The 24477-nt window shown below is 42.1% G+C and overlaps 1 protein-coding gene across 2 annotated transcripts in view; it reads left to right on the top strand.

Moving 5' to 3' along the window:
* Window positions 1–24477, top strand: part of LOC101743771 (rho GTPase-activating protein 6) — a 149305-nt gene that overhangs the window by 27076 nt on the left and 97752 nt on the right. Inside the window, exon 1 of one of the 2 annotated variants that reach the window (XM_062672196.1) lies at window positions 10264–10385. The exons of the other annotated variant lie outside the window; for it this stretch is intronic. The gene's annotated coding sequence lies outside the window, so the exon portion shown is untranslated. Of the gene's footprint in view, window positions 1–10263; window positions 10386–24477 lie in introns of those variants that run through there. 2 annotated transcript variants of the gene reach the window in all.

Genomic DNA, 24477 nt, shown 5'->3' with positions numbered 1-24477 from the left:
CACTTTAATTCAATGATAATAATTCAATAATAATAATACATATTTATTTTACTCAAAATACGTCTCACTAAGAATATACTAGGTATCATTAATTAAATATAAAATAATGCAAAAATTATCCATGTCAAATGTAAATATAGTCGAGAATTCTGTCGATGATTTTATTTCACCACATGGTCACCTCACTATCGACAAACTAGCGCCGCGCCGTGCACCACGGCCAATCAGGGCAAAGGCCGAAATTTCAAAGATTGAAGTGTAGAGAACGCAATGCATGTAGTACATTGGAAGCTGACTTGGTCATTGCGTTCATTGGGCGAGTACACATCGCGCAATGTATGCTATTTATAACTTGCTGCAATAATATTGTTAATGTTTGGAATTTCATAATGCTCAGTATATTTTTATGTTTTAGACAAATAATATTGTAATTAAATGGTAATTTCGACTTACCGATCGAAAGATATACCTCCTCGCTCTATACTTGAGGTCTGATTTTTTGTTTTACAAGTTATAATTGCACAACACGGCACTATAAAGCGGAGATCTGTTCGCCCAAGTATTCCGAAGCGCACTAAACGCGGTGAATGAAAGAATCGGTCGAGTTATGTTTGTTCGTTCATAACTGTGGCACGCTTGCCCCGCCTACATTACCATTCCAACCTTATTTATCTATTCCGTGGTTGTTAGCATTCACGGTGTGGTGTTCATGGACTTTGGCAACTACTTAATTCCAGACGAGCCGTGGCCTCAAGACAAAAAAAAACGACATTTTTTTTAACTGACTATAAAATAAACGTATTTTGTGTGTTATTGTGATAGAGAATATGTAGTAAAATGACGTCACACGTGAAAACTAAGCCGTCAGTTCCGGGACTGTTTTATGAGCGATGCGTTCACGTCTTTTTTATGGCCCAAACTCAAAGCGATTCTAAAAATATTCACGTAACTAAAATTGATTGAAACGTGGCGTAATTTTAACTGTAAAAACGAATGCATCAAACTTTGCAGGGTTTGTATCGCTGGCCGCCAGTTCAGAAAAGAACGGTTAAAAAAAATTAAGTAAGAGAGATCGTAATTATTAAATTCTCTCCGAATAAGTTCCATATCTCAATTCAATTTCTTGTTTGAAAAATTATCTTTAGTGTTAATGTCAATTCTGTAAGCTCCCTTCGACTTTGATCTCTCGATCTCTCGAATGATGTACAAATTATGGATTTAACATAGAGTTACTTATTAACTCCATGGGATTTAACCAATGAGGAACGAATGATTACAACTATGAACTAGGTACCGAACATATGAACGATAGAAATTATAGATCATAGTGTTGCCGTCTATAAAATCTATTATAAAATAAGCCATTGTAAAAGTAAATTATTAATAATGACTACGAAAACTATAAATAATAATAAACGTCGAAATTAAGATAATCACAAAATAAAAAGCGATATAAATACGTAAAAGGAGTTTTTTAATTAAGTATACCACTGACGCTCCTAAGTATTCAACTTCATTACCTGTTTTTGTAGTATTTATCGTTTTTAAAGTATAATCTCCTTTTCATCGTAATTCAAAACGAAATAATGCTTTTGCAATGTTTTCCACGTAAAAAAAACCTTCAGTGAGTTAACTTCAACGTTTCTCCTCAGAACTCTTACTGGATTTTCTTGGACTATACAGCATTAGTGACTTTGACATTCAATGACTATGTTACTGTGTTTTGAGACTTCGAAGTTTCATACGGTGGCTTTTTTTTTTTTTATTGCCGTATAGGCAGACGAGCATATGGCCCACCTGATGGTGAGTGGTTACCGTCGCTCATGGACGTCAGCAATGCCAGGGGCAGAGCCAAGCCGCTGCCTACCGTTTAATACTCTCCACAAGCCTCGTTTGAAGGAGGACATGTCATAGCGCTCGGGAAACACACCGTGGAGGGGAGCTCATTCCATAGCCGGATGGTACGTGGCAAAAGATCTTTGGAAACGCACTGTGGATGAACGTAGTGGCTCCAGGTAGTATGGATGAACTCTATTCCGGTGGCGGCGGTGCGATGGTAAAAGCGAGATGTCGGTATCATCTCGAACAATTCCTCAGAGCACTCCGTATCGAGCGTATATGTCATTATGTCTGCCATCTCTGGTAACCGCTTAACACGAGGAGAGAATCTCCAAATAAAATAATTAAAGATATAAAGAAATAAATATAGAATAAAGATCTCCAAAATCTAGGCGTTATTTATTATTTACAATTAAACATCAATAACAGCTTTGAGTCTAGCTTTATTCAAAAAGTCTAACGACACCGTCTTTAATACGTCTATATTATTAACATGTAGCGTTGTTCACAAAACCTTAATATTACTCATTTAATTGTATCGAATACAACATTGTGGCAAGTCTCTTTCAGACGTCCGGCGTATAAATGTATGCTCGCGAGAAATAAAACGATGTGCTATCAAAATAGAATCCACTCATCGGGGCAGATGTGACTAAACTTTGTGAAGTACAGAAACGAATGTATAATCAATAAAATTTATGTTTCATGACATATACAGGGCGGGATGAGACATTTAATAAACGATCTATATATAATAGTAGTTTAAAAACTTTAAAAATAGCAAAAAAATATTTTTTATATCATAGGAAATATGAAATAGTTATGTTCAATTTCTTCAACGTTCATCTATCGTACGAAATTTAAGATTATCGTTATTTATTCATTAAAATAGTCATTAATTCTTCCAAATAGTTAATATTGAAACAAAAGAGAAAATGTATTACATAAAATGAATTAAAGCCACAGTTTTATTAACCGTTTTTTATTGTCATTACATTATTTCCGATAGTTTGAATGCTTTATAATTTTCGTTGGCACTTACGACTAAGGTGTCGGGTGATTGGTAAACATTTGAATATTGTGCATTACATTACTTATTATAAATGCTTGGATACAATATTATAACGATAAAAAACATGGTTTCACTTTCACGGTGAAGGAATAACATCGTGTAGTCAAAATCAAACCCGCAAATTTATAATTTGCGTAATTACTGGTGGTAGGACCTGTTGTGAGTCCGCACGGTTGTGAGTCCCGCGAGTTCTGTTTACCACCACCCTGTCTATTTCTGCCGTGAAGCAGTAATGCGTTTCGGTTTGAAGGGTGGGGCAGCCGTTGTAACTATACTGTGACTTTAGAACTGATATCTCAAGGTGGGTGGCGCATTTATGTCGTAGATGTCTATGGGTTCCAGTAACCACTTAACACCAGTTGGGCTGTGAGCTCGTCCACCCATCTAGGTAATAAATAAAAAAAAAACATGGGATTCGTCAAAACGAAATTGGTAGTTTGTTGCATTGTTTAAGAGTACATACATTTGTAAGTCATTCCGATAGAGGCACCCGTCACGTGCGGACGTGCTCATCGTCCACTCGATCGCCCGGTCTTTGTTCGCCCGGCTTTTGTTAGCCCGGCCATTGTTCGCGCGGCCTGTGTTCGTGATACATCTGCCGACCAAGTGTGTTTCCTGGAAGCTTTTATTCGTTTTGTTTTAGTTATTTTTGTGTTCGTGGAACATTTGCCGACAAAGTGTTTTCCTGCAAGTATTTATTTGTTTTGTTTCTTTTTGGAATTTCGGTTTTGTTGTGCTTTTTCTTTGTCCTGTAGTAATCGCGCCGCATTGCCACCTGTGTTCAATAGAACCGCTCAGGTCCGAGAAGTTGGGGCCTCGCCGCAAGGCGAGTGTTTTCAAGACCCGAGGCCGCCCCACCTGGGTACTCAGCGATCATGGACGCTGTATTCGCGGAATTCCTCCGACTTCGCCACCCACAGCTCGCCTCAGAGTTTCTGGCCTTCAAGGCCAATCACACTGCGAGCCCTCTCGAGGACTCCGCCGCGCTCGCTGCTCCTGCGTCGCCTGTACCTGCGTGCAGAGCTTCTGCATTGAGCACCGCAGCCTCTGTCGTGCCTGCCGCCCCCGTGTCGCCTATACTGGCGAGAAAAGCTGCTGCGTCGTCCGCCGTGACCATCGTTTCAGCTGAGCGATCATCCGCGGCCTCCGTCGCGTCCTCTAAAACACCTACACTTGCTCGTAGGTCGCCTGCACCCGCCTCCTCGTGCTCCGACTCTGACTCGGACATGGAGGTCGACCTCGCCCCCGCCTCATTGACGGATGGATTCACCCTGGTACAGAAGGGTAAGAAGCGTGCCGCGGAGTCTCGAGCTCCCGCGGCCGCTAAAATTAGCAAAGCCGTGAACGCGTCGCGCCCCCGCCCTCAGACTCCCGTTGCGCCCCCAGCCCGTGCCACTCCGTCGCCGCGCCCGGTGGCACAAATTAAAACCCAGACCCCTCCCCCGGTTATCCTTCAGGAGAAGGCAGCTTGGGATCGAGTTTGCCTGGCCCTTAAGGCCAAAAATATAAATTTCACGAATGCCCGTAACCTCGCGAACGGCATTCAAATTAAGGTTCAAACACCCGACGACCATAGGGCCCTCTCTTCTTACCTCCGTAAGGAACGTATAAGTTTCCATACTTATACGCTCCAGGAGGAGCGCGAACTCCGCGTTGTAATACGCGGAATCCCTAAAGAGTTAGATGTAGAGCTCGTCAAGGCCGACCTTTTGGAACAAGGCCTACCAGTAAATTCAGTGCACCGCATGCACACCGGCCGCGGTAGGGAGCCATATAATATGGTTCTAGTCGCCCTCCAGCCTACCCCCGAGGGTAAGCAAATTTTTAACATACGGACCGTCTGTAGGCTCTCCGGTATCGCCATCGAAGCCCCCCATAAAAAAGGCACTCCTAGCCAGTGCCATAACTGTCAATTGTACGGGCACTCTTCCCGTAACTGTCACGCGCGCCCCCGATGTGTTAAGTGTTTGAGCGATCACGCCACGGCTCTCTGCGCTCGCGACCAAAAAACCGCGACGGAACCGCCTAGCTGCGTCCTGTGTCGAACACAGGGTCACCCCGCGAATTACCGTGGTTGCCCCCGAGCCCCTAAAATAAATCGCCGCGTCGCCCGCCAAAACCGCCTCCGAGCTTCCGGCCCAGACATCAAAGCCTCGGCACCCTCTGCGTCGCAGGCTAAGCCAGCGTTCGTTCCGGCGGCGGTGCCCAGTGTCTCGGCCTGGGCAAAACCGCTGCCGTACACGAACACGGCTACAACTCCCTCCTCCGCGATTCGTCCCGCCCCCGCGACTCGTCCCTCTCCCGCGACTTGCCCTCCGACCGCGTCCGAAAATCTCGCTTTAGCGATCGACTTCTTTCAGTCGATCAACTTTGAGCGCGTTAACGCTTTGGGCGACGCCATTCGCGCTGCCTCCACTGCACAACACTTTATCGCCGTTGTGCAAGAATACGCCGACGTATACGCGTCATTAAATACGTACGTCCTCCCCTCACTCCGCCGGTAATCAATGGCGTATATAAGTAGAATAAAGCCCCTATCCGTAACGATAGGATTTTTTAACGCTTACGGTCTCGCAAATCAACGTGATCAGGTTTCTGACTTTTTGCGTGACCATCAAATTGATATCTTTTTAGTGCAGGAGACCCTACTTAAACCCGCGCGCCCTGACCCTAAAATCGCGAACTATAACATGGTCAGGAACGACAGGCTCTCTGCCCGTGGTGGTGGTACCGTCATTTACTATAGAAGAGCCCTGCATTGCGTCCCGCTCGATCCTCCCGCGCTCGCTAATATCGAAGCATCAGTGTGCCGAATCTCACTGACGGGACACGCGCCGATCGTTATCGCGTCCGTTTATCTTCCACCGGATAAGACCGTTCTAAGCAGTGATATCGGGGCGCTGCTCGGTATGGGGAGCTCTGTCATTCTGGCGGGCGACCTAAATTGTAAACACATCAGGTGGAACTCACACACCACAACCCCGAATGGCAGGCGGCTTGACGCGTTAGTCGATGATCTCGCCTTCGATATCGTCGCTCCGCTAACCCCGACTCACTACCCGCTAAATATCGCGCATCGCCCGGATATACTCGACATAGCGTTATTAAAAAACGTAACTCTGCGCTTACACTCGATCGAAGTAGTTTCAGAGTTAGATTCAGACCACCGTCCCGTCGTCATGAAGCTGGGTCGCGCTCCCGATTCCGTTCCCGTCACGAGGACTGTGGTGGATTGGCACACGCTGGGCATCAGCCTGGCTGAATCTGATCCACCATCGCTCCCGTTTAACCCGGACTCTATCCCGTCTCCTCAGGATACCGCTGAAGCCATAGACATCTTAACGTCACACATCACCTCGACATTAGATAGGTCATCGAAACAAGTTGTAGCGGAGGACTTCCTTCACCGCTTCAAATTGTCCGACGATATTAGGGAACTCCTTAGAGCTAAGAACGCCTCGATACGCGCCTACGACAGGTATCCTACCGCGGAAAATCGTATTCGAATGCGTGCCCTACAACGCGACGTAAAGTCTCGCATCGCCGAAGTCCGAGATGCCAGATGGTCTGATTTCTTAGAAGGACTCGCGCCCTCCCAAAGGTCTTACTACCGCTTAGCTCGTACTCTCAAATCGGATACGGTAGTAACTATGCCCCCCCTCGTAGGCCCCTCAGGCCGACTCGCGGCGTTCGATGATGACGAAAAAGCAGAGCTGCTGGCCGATACATTGCATACCCAGTGCACGCCCAGCACTCAATCCGTGGACCCTGTTCATGTAGAATTAGTAGACAGTGAGGTAGAACGCAGAGCCTCCTTGCCACCATCGGATGCGTTACCACCCGTCACCCCGATAGAAGTTAAAGACTTGATCAAAGACCTACGTCCTCGCAAGGCTCCCGGTTCCGACGGTATATCTAACCGCGTTATTAAACTTCTACCCGTCCAACTCATCGTGATGTTGGCATCTATTTTCAATGCCGCTATGGCGAACTGTATCTTTCCCGCGGTGTGGAAAGAAGCGGACGTTATCGGCATACATAAACCCGGTAAACCAAAAAATCATCCGACGAGCTACCGCCCGATTAGCCTCCTCATGTCTCTAGGCAAACTGTATGAGCGTCTGCTCTACAAACGCCTCAGAGACTTCGTCTCATCCAAGGGCATTCTCATCGATGAACAATTCGGATTCCGTACAAATCACTCATGCGTTCAACAGGTGCACCGCCTCACGGAGCACATTCTTGTGGGGCTTAATCGACCAAAACCGTTATACACGGGAGCTCTCTTCTTCGACGTCGCAAAAGCGTTCGACAAAGTCTGGCACAATGGTTTGATTTTCAAACTATTCAACATGGGCGTGCCGGATAGTCTCGTGCTCATCATACGGGACTTCTTGTCGAACCGCTCTTTTCGATATCGAGTCGAGGGAACCCGCTCCTCCCCACGACCTCTCACAGCTGGAGTCCCGCAAGGCTCTGTCCTCTCACCCCTCCTATTTAGCTTATTCGTCAACGATATTCCCCGGTCGCCGCCGACCCATTTAGCTTTATTCGCCGACGACACGACTGTTTACTATTCTAGTAGAAATAAGTCCCTAATCGCGAAGAAGCTTCAGAGCGCAGCCCTAGCCCTAGGACAGTGGTTCCGAAAATGGCGCATAGACATCAACCCAGCGAAAAGTACTGCGGTGCTATTTCAGAGGGGAAGCTCCACACGGATTTCCTCCCGGATTAGGAGGAGGAATCTCACACCCCCGATTACTCTCTTTAGACAACCCATACCCTGGGCCAGGAAGGTCAAGTACCTGGGCGTTACCCTGGATGCATCGATGACATTCCGCCCGCATATAAAATCAGTCCGTGACCGTGCCGCGTTTATTCTCGGTAGACTCTACCCCATGATCTGTAAGCGGAGTAAAATGTCCCTTCGGAACAAGGTGACACTTTACAAAACTTGCATAAGGCCCGTCATGACTTACGCGAGTGTGGTGTTCGCTCACGCGGCCCGCACACACATAGACACCCTCCAATCCCTACAATCCCGCTTTTGCAGGTTAGCTGTCGGGGCTCCGTGGTTCGTGAGGAACGTTGACCTACACGACGACCTGGGCCTCGAATCAATTCGGAAATACATGAAGTCGGCGTCGGAACGATACTTCGATAAGGCTATGCGTCATGATAATCGCCTTATCGTTGCCGCCGCTGACTACTCCCCGAATCCTGATCATGCAGGAGCCAGTCACCGTCGACGCCCTAGACACGTCCTTACGGATCCATCAGATCCAATAACCTTTGCATTAGATGCCTTCAGCTCTAATACTAGGGGCAGGCTTAGGGACCCCGGTAACCGTACTCGTCGAACTCGACAAAGAGGTCGACGTGCAACCTAACCCATGCATCAGCCCGCTGAGTTTCTCGCCGGATCTTCTCAGCGGGTCGCGATTCCGATCCGGTAGTAGATTCATTCGCGAAACAATTGCTCTTGAATTGTTAGGTCTCCTTCGGAGGCGCTCGGGCAGTTGTTAGCAAATCCCACCCCTCTTGGCTGAGCCTTTGCTCGCCCACCTGTCCTGGTGAAACTGGAAAGGCCTTCGGGCCACCAGTAAACTTTCAATCATAAAAAAAAAAAAAAAAAAAAACAAAAACATTTGTAAGAGATGAGAAGCCCGTCGGTGGATGCGACCAAGTCGTAAAGAATGACAAGAATGCACTAAGAAACGTTGGGCAGATTATGTTTAAACAGTAACAGGATGTGAGTGCCTGAAAGGGACTACAGTTATTTTAGGAAGGAAGGATTACTGGTGGCCCGAAGGCCTTTCAAGCTTACCAGAACAGGTGGGCGAGCAAAGGAGGCTTAGCTCAGCCAGGAGAAATGGGATTTGCTAACAGCTGCCTGAGCGCCTCCAAAGGAGAGTTAATAACTCGAGGGCAGCTGCTTTGCGAATTAAACTAAGGGACTACAAACGGATAAGACAGGTCAATACGAAATAAAAATATGAATTTTTCAAGTAATAGTTTAAAAGGGTACTTAATTTGATAACCAATGCATGCGTAAAAGAGATAATGTTGTTTTTAATCAAATTACTCTACTGTATTACAGTGCTCCCGTTGAAACTGCACAGCTTGCGTACACACAATTGAATTTATTTTTTCACGTTTTGCCAACATACTTGGCAATGATAAACAATTGTCAACCGTATGTTTTCATTGGATCCTGCAACATTTCAGTCTCATTGTCTGCTGAAACCTTGATAACTAGGAAAGTTTCATCACTACCGGTAAAAAAGAAGGCAAGACGCCTAGAGTTCGAAGTCCGAAGCGGTGGCTTCGTCAGGTCACTCAGCATACGAGTCTGGTTGTAGTGTTGCTCAAGGGAACCCTCTACTCTGACTGGGTTCTGACCCCGGCTGGAGATCGGATGTCAGGTGAGAGAGTGCAAGGAGAGTCACTCGGTACGGCAGACCGCGGGTTCTAAAAGTATCCTTGGGTCCGCGATCTGTTCCCAACATCTGTAGACCATGAAGTTCCACATATCCTACGTGTTCCCTAGGCGCGGACACCTGGTAGAAGGTTCGGGCCGCGCCCAAAAAAATGCCGCTGGCATGCAACGACTGGGAATTCCACTCTAATAAGCTCTCCACAACTCAAAAAATAGTAATTTATTTATTTAAAAAAGTACTGCCACGTCACAAATATTTCACATTTAAAATAACTTAAACTATTTAATTTATGGTCTGATGAATGTGACAATAATGGCGTACATAACATTGGCAATTCATCGGCTCGATGATGGAATACAATAATAATAAAAAAGAATACCTAATGAAAACATACTTTGAAATTCAAATTTAACAAGTAAAACAGTAATAATTGTTGAAATATTAATATGAATGTCTAATAGATGTCATGTCACATCAAAAAGAAAAGAAGAAATGTCAACACAATATCAAGCAACAACAAGTCAGTTATAGAACAACAAAGTAATAGGAGGAGAGACACAGGTAGAAGATCACAGAAGTCACGATTCTCATTAATGAGGGAATGTCTGAGAAGAAGATTGTTAAAGTTCTGTTTACACGGTTGCCAAACAGAGGACAAATACATTTTAGATTAGTGAAGCTGTTACTGCTTTTTCTTGATGAGTCATTTTCTTTGAGCCTTTAACCGGAGTCACAACGCATCGCGCCAACAAGCCATTGTTTCCAAACAATGACACATACGGCTGGCATGTGTTAGTGAAGTGATTTTTAGTCGTGTGCTGTCGTCACCGATGCGATGTCCCAGTCAGGCGATAAATGTATCATTATCTGAATGTTGACAAATGTATTTCCACTTTTATGGAACTTTCTGGAATTCGAGTTCCTTATAAGATTGTTAATGAGGTTATGTAGGATTATTTTTAATTGATTTCCAGAAGGAGTTTATCAATTGGACTGTATTTTTTGTGTGTTGTTACCTCAGAACTTTTTTCTAGGTGAGTCGATTGCTTTTTATTCGAAAATTGGTGATCTTCTGTCATATACTGGTGGTGGTCTCGTTTAAATTTTGTTAAGTTCTAGACCAGCAGTTGTGGGGTTATACTTAATAATGCTTATTTAACCGCTTTCGACAACAATCATAATACATTGTTTTATGATGTTGGAGCAGGTTTTCTTGCTTAGTAAATTTTCGTATAAAATCCGGTCAATACCCACGTTACGTACTTTTGGTATTACAATTTAATTACTGGTGGTAGGACCTCTTGTGAGTTCGCACGGGTAGGTACCACTACCCTGCCTATTTCAGCCGTGAAGCATTAATGCGTTTCAGTTTGAAGGGCGGGGCAGCCGTTGTAACTATGAGTGGCGCATTTACGCTGTAGATGTCTATGGGCTCCAGTAACCATTTAACACCAAGTGGGCTATGAGCTCGTCCACCCTGAATAAGGACAGTCGAGCCGTTGATGGTCAAAGGCGAGCTATAAAAATCTATGGTTTTTCAGTTATGACATCAGGCGATATATAAGTAAAGGCTTACCGGCTTGAGGAATTTCGAAGATGGTCGTAAGGGAGAAATGTCTAATGGTTCAAATAGCAGCATCATGTCAGCCGGTTTATTTGTTCATCTAGTACATCCAAACTCTTGGAACGTACGGGTTTTTTAAATAATTCGGTGGGGCGTTAGGAGGAGAGACTAAAAAACATATGGATACCTAAATTATTAATATTATTTTTTCTTTTTCTCCACCTTATCCCACTAGGTGGGGTCGGCAAAGCAATTTTTCTCTTCCATTCTCTTCTATCAGCCGTCATCTCAACACTCACTCCTCTCTCTCTCTCTCATATCGTCATTCAAACACACTCCATCCATGTCTTCTTCGGTCGACCTCTTTCCCCTCTACCGTGCACTTATTAATATTCTTTATCTAATAAAATTCTTTTGACACACATTAATTCATTCTGAAAGTAAAGAGACGTAGAAATATAACAACATCAAGGAATTCGCTCCGAAAATAACCGCTGAAGATCGAAATATTCAATTTAAAGATTCATTCATACGCTGTGTACCGACATTACGTTTTTAATGGACCTTCTACGTTAATGGAAATGAAACTTGTACTTTGGAATAAAATCCATATCTACATATTAATACGTGAAGCAAAACCTTTGTATCCCTTTTTACGAAAATTGCGCGGACGGAGGCGTATGAAATTTTCCACACTTGTAGAGAATATAGAGAATAAGTGCACAATGCTAATAATTTTTTTTAAAAATGCATAAAAATACATTAAATCAGTAAAGAAAACATTACACACACTACATACCATGTATTTGACGCACACACGCATGCATACTAGGTATTTATTGTCAAACTTTTGTTCTTGACGTCTGTTGTCAAATTGAGAATAGATTAAATATTGTTTGTCTTAGTTCATATTTTTTATAGTGTAGTCTTGGCGAAATTTGTGATTATAGAAGTATGAAATACAATCATAATAGTGTACAAACTTACAATTCCAATTAATTATAGTCAAATGTCGACTACTGCTGGACCACTAGTAATAATAATAGTTTATTTATTTGTATAGAATGCAGGTACAAGTATGGTCTTAGTATAAAATATTTTCAATCCCACTACATTCTGCCTGTTGGCATACAGAAGGAGAAACTTACAGCTTATTTAAACTAGGTACTAAGATAAATTTAAGAATGAGATTTATTATAAAAATTGAGATCTTAATAAGGAGAGTGTTTAAATACTCGTGTTTAAATAATTATTTATTATTATTTATTAAATATTATTGATTATTTATTATTTAATAAATAATATTGTTTCACGATTTGTATTGGAACCTTTTCAGAGATCTTAAATTCACTGTCTACAGCTTATTCTAGTATTTTTTTTCTGGAATTTTTGGCCGCAACGCGATGAGAGAATTAGCACAAAAAAATGAACACACAAAATTAGCAAATCAAACAAGTTAATTGCTGATTTTGTGATTCTGACACCTCAGCTGCAGAAAGGTTATTACATCTTTTCTCAGCTTGTTTCATTCGATTTCATCCCGATTGATTAAAGTCTGAAATTAATCAACTTCATCTCATTTCGCTACATATAATTTTTCATTATAAGAGAATATAAGATGACTTGGCTTAAAGTTTTTATTACCAGGTCATAAAATCATAAAAAAGTATTTATTTTCTATTGTACAATTTTGTTTTTCTGCTGCTCTTACGTGTAAATTCATTTAGGGAATGATTTTTTTTATAGCCCTTGTAGGTAGACGAGCAGCGGTCCCTTCTGATGGTAAGTGGTTACTGGAGCCGATAGAAATCTACAACGTAAATGAGCCACCCACCTTGAGGTATAAGTTCTAAGGTCTCAAGTACAGTTACAACGGCAGCCTCACCCTTGAAACCGAAACGCGAAACTGCTTCACGGCGGAAATAGGCGGGGCGGTGGTACCTACCCGCGCGGACTCACAAGAGGTCCTACCACGAGTAATTACGCAAATTATAATTTTGCAGGTTTGATTTTTAATACACGATGTTATTCCTTCACCGTGGAAGTCAATCGTGAACATTTGTTGAGTACGTATTTCATTAGAAAAATTGGTACCCGCCTGAGATTCGAACACCGGTGCATCGCTTCAACACGAATGCACCGGACGTCTTATCCTTTAGGCCACGACGACTTCAAAACTTGATATATGTACTGTTACTTTACTTGACATACTCCCGCCGTCTCCCCTTTAAAATTGCACCATCCATATTAAAGTAGACCTCATTGCTTGCGCGTTTCCAATGCTTATCATTGCCGTGCATTTTTTTGGGGTTTTTTAAGTAAGTCCGTATAATATCTCCGTCTTCAAACAAAGTATGATAAATAATATTTTACGGTTGTACGTGAAACGTGTTTGTCGTCACATATATCCCTCAGTGCTGGTATAAAATAAAACATATCCAGCTATGCCTAACATACCTAATTTTATTGATTGCTTATTACTTTACCTGGTTTTGAGCAGTGACGGGAGCTCATAAAGGATACGCGTATACCAACATCGACTTTGAGACGCAAAATCGAAATCCCCATTGCATTGTAACGACCTCAGACCAGAATACTTTTTATTTTTATTTATTTTTCATTTATAAAAACAATTACGCCACGTTAACGGGTCCCGTGATAAGTTCGTAAAGAACTTGTGTTACAGGTACCAGATAACGGAAATAAATGTAAGATTTTTATTATACACATACATATATTTAATAGACATCCATAACCCTGGAAAAGACATTTATATTTATCATACAAATATCTTCCCTTGGCGGGATTCGAACCCGCGACCCCCTTGTGTAGTGACCATGTCACTTACCACTACACCAGACGGCCGTTAAACTGGTTCTTGGGGGAATAAGCACGGTGTTTGGTACCTACACGTGCGGGCTATAATCGGCTCTAACGTCAGATGATAATAATTTTACTCTTAGACATTAATTAGGATAAAACTGGAATTATTTTCACTTTTCACTAGAAATATACGGTCATATCTTGGTGTATCCCATTGGAGCTCTTCCAATGCAGTATTTGCTAAAGTTTATCAGTGATATGGATATAGCAGTTATGTGTTATTCCGGAAACAGACGTGAACTCTGATGATGTGGGGTGCGGGACCCACAGCATGAGGAGAAGCGATATTCTATTGAATATAGAAAGAATATCATTGCACGATAAACGCATCAACGCTTTGACGTCTGTGGGTGGAAGTTTCGGTTACTGTTTAATAGCAGGGGTTGCTTCAATTCCATGAAGAAATGATACGACCATTTCTAGGAGTTCATCTCTAATAGCCGGAGAACTCTCAAGTAAGATTACGCGTAACCTTGATCTGTAAGGCTAACATTAAAACGGCTACACAAAGCAAAGTGGCGTAATAAAAATGGATTATTTACGAAACCCAAATTTTTTTATCACGTAAACAAACGGAAATAGAGTGTGTGTGAATACAGTGGAACGGCCGAATAGGAAATATCAATCAAATCCAATTATGTTCGCTGTTGTATACAGGGCGTTAGAAAATGCTTGGAGCTGATTTCATAAGAGATATCATTTTTTATTGCTTCGGATTATCTAATATAACAGGTTCACGGGAGCCCTAGAATATATATGTATAATAGCGACCCGCCCTCGCTTCGCTTCGGAAACATGAAATTTTATTATTGATAGCTGAGTTCCGCGATGTTACCCGTGGTTATTGTCGTACCGCGGGTGACGCCTCGGGGCGAAGCTAGTCTAAAAAAAGTAGCGTAAGTAACTCCTTATATCATCAGCTACCTATCAGTGAAAGTCTTGTCAAATCGTTCCAGCTGGTCCAGAGATTAGCCGGAGCAAACAGACAGACAGACAGAGACAAAAATTGTAAAAATGTTATTTTGGTTTATGTACCGTATATATATTCATATGCATGTAGTAAAAAGCGGTTATTTCAATATTACAAACAGACACTCCAATTTTATTTATATGTATAGATATATACAATATGAATGCCGCCATGCACTCTGAGACATAAAGTTGAACTCTGGATATTATTTTTAAAGACTGGTCACTCTTAAAACCGGAACGTTAATGAAAACATAGATGGTGCATATGCCAAAAAACATTGGTTTTTAATTTTGCTGTCTCCCGTTTTGTTCTGGCTTACCTCTGAAACGGCTCGGCCGATTTTGACGGGATTTCCACTGGCAGATAGCTAATGCTATAAGTAGCAACTTAGGCTTTTAGAAATTTGAGATCGATGTGAAAATTCTTTTTTGTATCCTTGTCCTTGACATGTCCTTCTTCAAACGAGGCTTGTGGAGATTATTAAACGGTAGGCAGCGGCTTGGCTCTGCCCCTGGCATTGCTCACGTCCATGAGCGACGGTAACTACTCACTATCAGGTGGGCCGTATGCTCGTCTGCCTATACGGCAACAAAAAAAAATGGATTCTTGAAGCAACTCCTCTCAAGCTTGGCTTCTCCCGAAGATGCATGGACGGTTGTCTGTGCTTGCCTTTGAAAGACGCTACGGTCACCATTAATCCGTTCTTCATAAAAAAAATTAAATAAAAACATTAATTTTCATTCAGTACAAAACTTTTATTTTGACGTAACAGTCTGATACTCACAATTTTATTTATATGTTTATATTATAAATGTTCTTCTTCCGATGTGAAAGTTATTCGTGATCGCTTATTTTCTGAGAAAAACCGAGTCCGACATATGATACAACTACGACAGTGTATATCCATTATTCACATATATATATTTAGTTATACTATAATATAAAAAAAATTATATACCTACAGAGTAAATTGCGAATCGTCGCGCGTGAGTCACTCGAGCGTTTTAGCGGATCATTTCAAACGCAATTCATAATAACTTGCGTCATGTATTCAAAATTACGATACATATTTTATGTTATTATTTATTTTGGCACAGTATTTTATAATAAATTCGATTCAGTCTATCAGAAGCGTTCGGGCAGTATCATTTTCGACTCTGAATCAAACGATAAATGCCTTCTCTCTCGGTTCAAAATTTAATGACAAAACAGATAAGTAATTCCATCTTTAAATCAATTTCTTTCATCTACTATTTATCTGATTTGGTGGACAAGAAGACGACTTTCACACGAGGTAATAAGTGGCTATTGGAAATCCGGGATTGATTTCTGAATTGTACTGGAATTTGATTTTTCTAGCCATTCAAACTGAATATTCTCCACCTTTTTTTCCTACCTAAGCGCCTATTTCAGCGTAACCTTAACTAGTATGTGAGCTCATGGGGCTCAAACCTGACGACGTTGCTAACGCGAACCCTAGCAAGAGCCGTGTTTCGCAGAATCTACCACCGGATCGGAAACACGACGCACTGAGAAGATCCGGCGAGAAACTCAGTGGGCTGAGTTTGTGGGTTAATTTACTCATCGAGCCCTTCGTCGCCAGCGATAGGTTCGACGAAATCGATGACCGGGATTCTCCACCGTCTCCGTGCGATCAACCTCTGTATCCGGGGCATTGTACTATTACGCGGGTAGGCGTAAACAGATAAAAAAAGACAAGAGTTTTATTTCAAAGATTATTTAATATTTACTAAAACCTAATGATCGGTGGGAATCGAAAATGTTATGTTGGCAATTGATCATGCGTGAATTAGAAGGGTGCCAAAACGAGACTGGCTCTAGAAAGACGAGAGCGCAGAGGTGTCGCACGTTCGGATTGGTTTTAAGACTAAGCGAATGTTATATACGTTTGCTTTACATTGTATTTACAGTTCAGTCCCATTTTTGTACCGTTGAAGTGCGCACGCAATCTCTACCGTCTTTGCCGAAAGCATGCTTTAGGTGTCTGCGGACGGTCGAGGGAGTTCGCTCTCGGGTACTGGGTGAATCCTGGTGGAAGACATCTAAACTTCCTTCAATTATTTCGGGAAGTAGCCCTACCGAATTGGAGCTCTGTCAACCGCAGAATTCGCTCACTGTGATTGCGACCTGTGGGTGCGAGTTTTTTAGCGTTCTCGATAGCGTAAAAGTTAACTCAAATTTGTATGGAGTTGGAACGTTTGCCTACGTTTGCCGCAAGAGGCGTGCGCGTGTCCGGTGTGCTTAGTGACAGTTTTTTAGCGTTCTCGATAGCGTAAAAGTTAACTCAAATTTGTATGGAGTTGGAACGTTTGCCTACGTTTGCTGCAAGAGGCGTGCGCGTATCCGGTGTGCTTAGTGACAGTTTTTTAACGTTCTCGATAGCGTAAAAGTTAACTCAAATCAGTATGGAGTTGGAACGTTTGCCTGCGTTTGACGCTAGGGGCGTGCACGTGTCCAGTGTACTTAGTGAGAGTTTTTAACGTTCTTTAATTTAAAAAACTCGCTCTAAGCACACTGGACACGCGCACGCCACATGCTTGAGGTCAGACGTCGTGAGTTCTGCACAAACTACATCATAAAAACCTGCGTATGACCGGCTCTATTAATATTTCGATTGAAAAACATTTTTTTTTCTAGCACCATATTTCACTGAGAATTAATAGAATTAAAAACTATTCAAAGTCCATTGAACTCCATGATTAAATTATTATAATTATTATGTTAAGCAGAATTTACGTATGTTTCTCGTTATAACGACATCTTGGTTGTCACATCAAAGAATAAAGAAATTATCAACGGGCGAGATGAAAGCAGAGGAAATATTACACGAACGTAAAGAACTGAAAATAATTTTTGCGTCTTATAATTGGACATAATTTTATTTGATCTCTAATCTAGGTTTATACGAACGTGGTCAGGTTATAGTTAAATAAACTGGTTTTTCGTTCAGATTATCTTATTTATTTTGTCCGAAGCAATAATGCTTCGTGGTTGCAAGGGTGTACCAGGTTTGAGAGTGCTCACAAACCATTTATTTATTTATTTCTGAAGTCACGTGTCCGATGTTATTTGGTGGTCATTTGAGGTGGAAAGCTCTATGGTATATTGTTATAATACTGAATATTAAATAGCGTGTGCTAGCGTTGGCTATTGGAAAGAAGACAAGTTTTTGGGGAGAAGGATCGACATCGTTGGGAGGGGTCATTGTAATAATAGAAAAATGTAAAAAAAAACGTTCACGTTAGATTTTACGAATCTGATACAAAGATAAATATCACATCTCGACCTCATGTCGAGCCATTTAAATGCTTTTAATTTATCTATTATCTATATAAATAAAAATGAATTGCTGTTCGTTAGTCTCGCTAAAACTCGAGAGCGGCTGGACCGATTTGGCTAATTTTGGTCTTGAATTATTTGTAGAAGTCCAGAGAAGGTTTAAAATATGAAAATGCTCGGAATTAAAAAAAAATTACAATTTTGTTTTTCCTTTGATGTGTCCCCCGTCGGACGGGTTCTTTTTGTTTGTTTTAAGTTTATTTTATACAAAAGTTTAGGTCTTTTATTTATCGATTGAGGCAGTACGAAGTCTGCCGGGTCAGCTAGTTCAACAACATTTTTTTTCCTGTAGTTTTTTCAAGTGTTTATTAAATTGGAAATAATTAACGGCGATTCGTTTGAAGTAAGCTAAATTCAATTCACCCTTATGGGAGTTCTTCATTCAGACACCAGTTTTGATCATCTCTTTTGCACCACGTTCCGAGAGAGATTCTGATGGCCGACATATCGCGCATCCCATTGGCGGGTACCAATTTTTCAAATCAAATACGTACTTGACAAATGTTCACGATTGACTTCCACGGTGAAGGAATAACATCGAGTAATAAAAATCAAACCCGCAAAATTATAATTAGCGTAATTATTGGTAGTAGAACTTCTTGTGAGTCCGCGCGGGTAGGTATCACCACCCTGCCTATTTCTGCCATGAAGCAGTAATGCGTTTCTCTTTGAAGGGGCAGCCGTTGTAACTATACTTGAGATCTTGAAACTTATATCTCAAGGTGGCTGGTGCATTTACGTTGTAGATGTCGATGCGCTCCGGTAACCACTTAACACCAGGTGGGCTGTGAGTTCGTTCGCCCACCTAAGCAATAAAAAAAACCCGTGCTGTTATCCGCGTAGCAATGCATGGCATCAATAGATAGCATGTTCTTGATATACAGGATAAAATGCGTGGGGGAGATCATCGAACCTTAGTAGCGTTAATGGTCCTGGTATCAGAGCAGCAACCGTCTTTGACAACTGTGGTGCTCCGACACCCAAAAAGCTAGCTATACACTTGCGGAGTGGAAATTTAGTGGATTGTGTCTATGAGTTAAGTTTTATGTCGAACTCTTCGTCACGTTGAATGAATAGGGCGCGTACTTTGTGATCTTTCAAACACATCTATACCAATCTTGTAAATTACGGTGTGATGTGTTGTGGTTGTGTGCCCAAACAAAGCTATTGCTGCTAGGCATTTTCCAGGAAGGAAAGGACCCAGTTTCTTTTAGGTTGGTGGATCGAGCTTAAGGCCCGCCGGGTGCTAAGTTCCTACCTGAGATCACACAACCATTCCTGCCGACCGTGAAAACGAAATTTCAATGCCAATATCAATAGCTGTCGTTTTCTTGAAGTCCATTAAAGAAATAGCTTTGCGTACCCAGCGAATTTATGTGTGAAAACAGAAAATCGTAGCTTTAACTTAAAAAAATACATTAATATTTGCTATTACTATTTGACAGTAACCTTTTTTTTTGTCGAATAAAAACAGCACAAATCATGTTAACTTTAGCAAATATGAATCTAAAGCGCGTTTCTAGATGTCTATGTTCTACACACTGAAAGAAAATCTACACCGCGGTGTTCCCATAACGCCACAACATACCTCTTTATAACTGAAGAATTTAGTTTACATTAGGCGGCGGCCTGGCTGTGCCTCTGTCGTTGCAGATGTCCATAAGCATCACCGATCACCATCAGATATATTGACGCAAAATATACGCCTGACACACATTTGACTAGAATTGTTATCGGTCATCTAAGTACCACCGTCTCTCCTATTACTGCCGTGACGCAATCATGCGTTTCGATCACTAGTGTGCTTAGTGCGAGTTTTTTAACGTTATCGATAGCGTAAAAGTTAACTCATATTTGTATGGAGTGGGATCGGTTGCCTATGCTTGCCGCTAGGGGCGCTGTTCCAACTGCATACAAAATTGGGCTAACTTTTACGCTATCGAGAACGTTAAAAAACTCGTACTAAGCACACAGGTTAGAGCCCCGTGAGCTCACCTACTCGTTCGGTAACGCTGGCTTAAGGCTACCAGCATAGGTTTAAAAAAAATGCGTATCGACCTTTCACCAGGATTTTTTTTTTATTGCTTAGATGGATGGACGAGCTCACAGCCCACCTGATGTTAAGTGGTTACTGGAGCCCATAGACATCTACAACGTAAATGCGCCACCCACCTCGAGATATAAGTTGTAAGGTCTCAATATAGTTACAACGGCTACCCCACCCTTCGAACCGAAACGCATTACTGCTTCACGGCGGAAATAGGCGGGGTGGTGGTACCTACCCGTGCGGACTCCCAAGAGGTCCTACCACCAGTGATTACGCAAATTATAATTTTGCGGGTTTGATTTTTATTACACGATGTTATTCCTTCACCGTGGAAGTAAATCGTGAACATTTGTTGAGTACGTATTTCATTAGAAAAATTGGTACCCGCCTGCAGGATTCGAACACCGGTGCATTGCTTCATACGAATGCACCGAACGTCTTATCCTTTAGGCCACGACGACTTCTAAGATGTTTGCTTTTCGACTTCAAATGGCGAGACACACAAGAGTCCGTCAATGAGAGACGACACCGGAACAGAACATAATATTCGCTGACAATTGTCGTGACAACGCCACTGATACTTTGGGCGTATTTTCGGCGGTGACCCGATAGCGTGCCAACATTCTCTGGCAGCGACCGCCAGCCGTGACGACGGGTGACGACGGGTGACGACACTGGGTCGATGACGATGTTGTGTCATCATTGTTTAGTGACCAAGATGTGTACGTGAGGCGACGCTCTCGCGGTCCAGTGGCATCACGCCACGCTAACTTGCGAGAGGACGTGGTTTACTTAATGCATAAACTTGAAGTCTTCGTGGCCTAAAGGATAAGACGTCCGGTGCATTCTTTTTTTTTTTTTTTTTATGATTGAAGGATTACTGGTGGCCCGAAGGCCTTTCCAGTTCCACCAGGACAGGTGGGCGAGCAAAGGCTCAGCCAGGAGGGGTGGGATTTGCTAACAACTGCCCGAGCGCCTCCGAAGGAGACCTAACAACTCAAGAGCAATTGTTTCGCGAATGAATCTACTACCGGATCGGAATCGCGACCCGCTGAGAAGATCCGGCGAGAAACTCAGCGGGCTGATGCATGGGTTAGGTTGCACGTCGACCTCTTTGTCGAGTTCGACGAGTACGGTTACCGGGGTCCCTAAGCCTGCCCCTAGTATTAGAGCTGAAGGCATCTAATGCAAAGGTTATTGGATCTGATGGATCCGTAAGGACGTGTCTAGGGCGTCGACGGTGACTGGCTCCTGCATGATCAGGATTTGGGGAGTAGTCAGCGGCGGCTACGATAAGGCGATTATCATGACGCATAGCCTTATCGAAGTATCGTTCCGACGCTGACTTCATGTATTTCCGAATTGATTCGAGGCCCAGGTCGTCGTGTAGGTCAACGTTCCTCACGAACCACGGAGCCCCGACAGCTAACCTGCAAAAGCGGGATTGTAGGGATTGGAGGGTGTCTATGTGTGTGCGGGCCGCGTGAGCGAACACCACACTCGCGTAAGTCATGACGGGCCTTATGCAAGTTTTGTAAAGTGTCACCTTGTTCCGAAGGGACATTTTACTCCGCTTACAGATCATGGGGTAGAGTCTACCGAGAATAAACGCGGCACGGTCACGGACTGATTTTATATGCGGGCGGAATGTCATCGATGCGTCCAGGGTAACGCCCAGGTACTTGACCTTCCTGGCCCAGGGTATTGATTGACTAAAGAGAGTAATCGGGGGTGCCGGTGCATTCGTATCGTAGCGATGCAACGGCGTTTGAATCCCGCTAGTAAGTACCAATTTTTCTAATGAAATACCTACGTACTTAACAAATGTTCACGATTGACTGCCACGGTGAAGCAATAACAGCGTTTAATAAAAATCAAAACTAGCAAAATTATAATTTGTGTAATTTCAGGCGGTAGGACGCCTTTCGAGTCCGCACGGGTAGGTACCATCATTCTGTTTATTTCTGCTGTGAAGCAGTAATGCATTTTTTATTTTTTATTGCTTGGATGTGTGGACGAGCTCACTGCCCACCTGATGTTAAGTGATTACTGGAGCCCATAGACATCTACAACGTAGACGCGCCACCCACCTTGAGATACAAGTTCTAAAGTCTCAGTATAGTTACAACGGCTACCCCACCCTTCAAACCGAAACGCATTACTGCTTCACGGCAGAAATAAGCAGGGCGGTGGTACCTATCCGCGCGGACTCACAAGTGGTCCTACCACCAGCATTTCAATTCAAAGGGCGGGGCAGCCGTGGTACTGTAAAAACTGAGACATTTAAGAATTCATACGACAAGGCGGGTGGCGGCATTTACGTTGTAAATGTCTATGGGCTCCGGTAACCACTTAACAACGGGTGGGCCGTGAACTCGTCCACACACCTAAAGAATAAATAAATAAAAAAGAACGCAACGAGTACGCTCTCCTGAATTCTGGTATAATTCAATAAATATAACAACTTTGATGACACGTAATTGGAAAGCATACAAAATAAATGACTCAATTACCTACTTATCACTCTTTGATTTAATGAATCAGAAGATCTAACAAGTTAGCTCGTCATATCGTTTTTAAGATAACCAATGAGGTGGATCGAGGACCTGGTCAAAGTGTCTGGTAGAGACTGGACGCGAAAGGCGAAAGATACCGAAATGAATGGAGTGCACTTGAAGAGACCTACACTCAGCATTGGTTGGGCACGGATTAAAGAAGACATCCTTTTTAAAACCGGATAACACAACAGGACTATGTTATTGATATACCATCTAGAGCCTCGGTATTTACCCATATTTTTTATTTTATTTTATTGCTTAGGTGATTGGGGCTCACAGCCCGGGTTTTAAGCGGTTACTGGAGCCCATAGATATCTACAACGTAAATGCCGCCACCCATCTTGAGATATGAGTTCTAAGATCACAGTATAGTTACAACGGCTGCCCCACCCTTCAAACCGAGACGCATTACTGCTTCACGGCGGAAATGGGTGGGGTGATGGTACCTATCCGTGCGGACTCAAAACATGAATTTCCATAAATATTGTTTGGCTCATCCAACTCCACCAAATGGGCACACCGTGAGCAGTGTTCTTCTCAATACAAGATGTGAAATAAGTCCACCCCTTGACTCTAAAAAACTGACTGCACCAAAAGACAAAATATAATTTAAGGTAAATCAAACATTTTAAATGAATGTGGTTAATTTTAAAATAAACAAAACAAAATATAGTTACCACGAAGAGACATTTACGGAATCATTTGTGAAATAGATTCAGACATAATATCTCTATGTATATATTATTATACGACTGAACAATAACAAAATTGTCTTACAGAAATCTTGTTAAGATTCAAACAGTTTCTAAAAACTATTTTCACGAGATGCACAAAATACATTTTAAATATAAATATTAAAATATCACACACTGTTTTATTGCACAATCATAGAGCTATAAAATATAACAGAGCTGTCATCGTGTGCTACGAAATTCGCGAGATGTCAACGCAAACATATTTTTGTTTAGTTTACAATAATCTTTTCTTTTTTTCAAATCCTTCGAAATTTGAGAGAAATAGAACTGACGTAACTTGTGGAACAAAAAAATGTGTTCTATGACAATTTTATTTATTCATATCTGTAATGAATGACAAATTAAGCATTGCTAGGCTTGTTGTGTCCGATGGAGGTTTAGCATGAGCACCGACAATCACCATGAAAGCTTGGACAATTTTTTGTTACATTTTGAAACCTTCAAAGGCTTTATCGAGTCCTTGTCTTAATCCCAGTCGAGATTTAACGAGGTAGATTATCAATACATTTAGCGCGGAGAACTTCTAACATCGATAAGATTGTATCTAATAGAATTAATTATTTGCGGAACATTGCACAGGCGCTTTTCCGGATAGTCACAAAACAAAAAAATACAGACGAGAACTATGCTAACTATGCAAATCTTTGTTGCTTATTTTAACCGGTAAAAACCGGTTCATTGATTTTTCTAGTCGGCGTTTATCATCTTGAAGACAATAAGAAGTCAGTCAAAAGTAAATGTTGATGGCTTCACTTAAATTGTATCGATCACTCCAACAGATTCATTTTTTCGTATTTTCTTTCATAAGAGAGCAAAAAACAATTTTTTACGATGATTGTAATACGACTTGTTGAAACGTCGGTGAATGTAAAAATTTAAATTCATATTGTTTACGAGTCCGCGTATGTACGTGTATTTATGAAAAGATTATTGATGAAGAGAAATTCTGACGTAAGAAAAGGTTATTGCACTGTTTAATCAACTGGG

This window comes from Bombyx mori, chromosome 14 (genome assembly GCF_030269925.1).
Source record: "Bombyx mori chromosome 14, ASM3026992v2".
NCBI lineage: Eukaryota > Metazoa > Arthropoda > Insecta > Lepidoptera > Bombycidae > Bombyx > Bombyx mori.
This window is presented reverse-complemented; position numbering and strand designations above follow the sequence as displayed.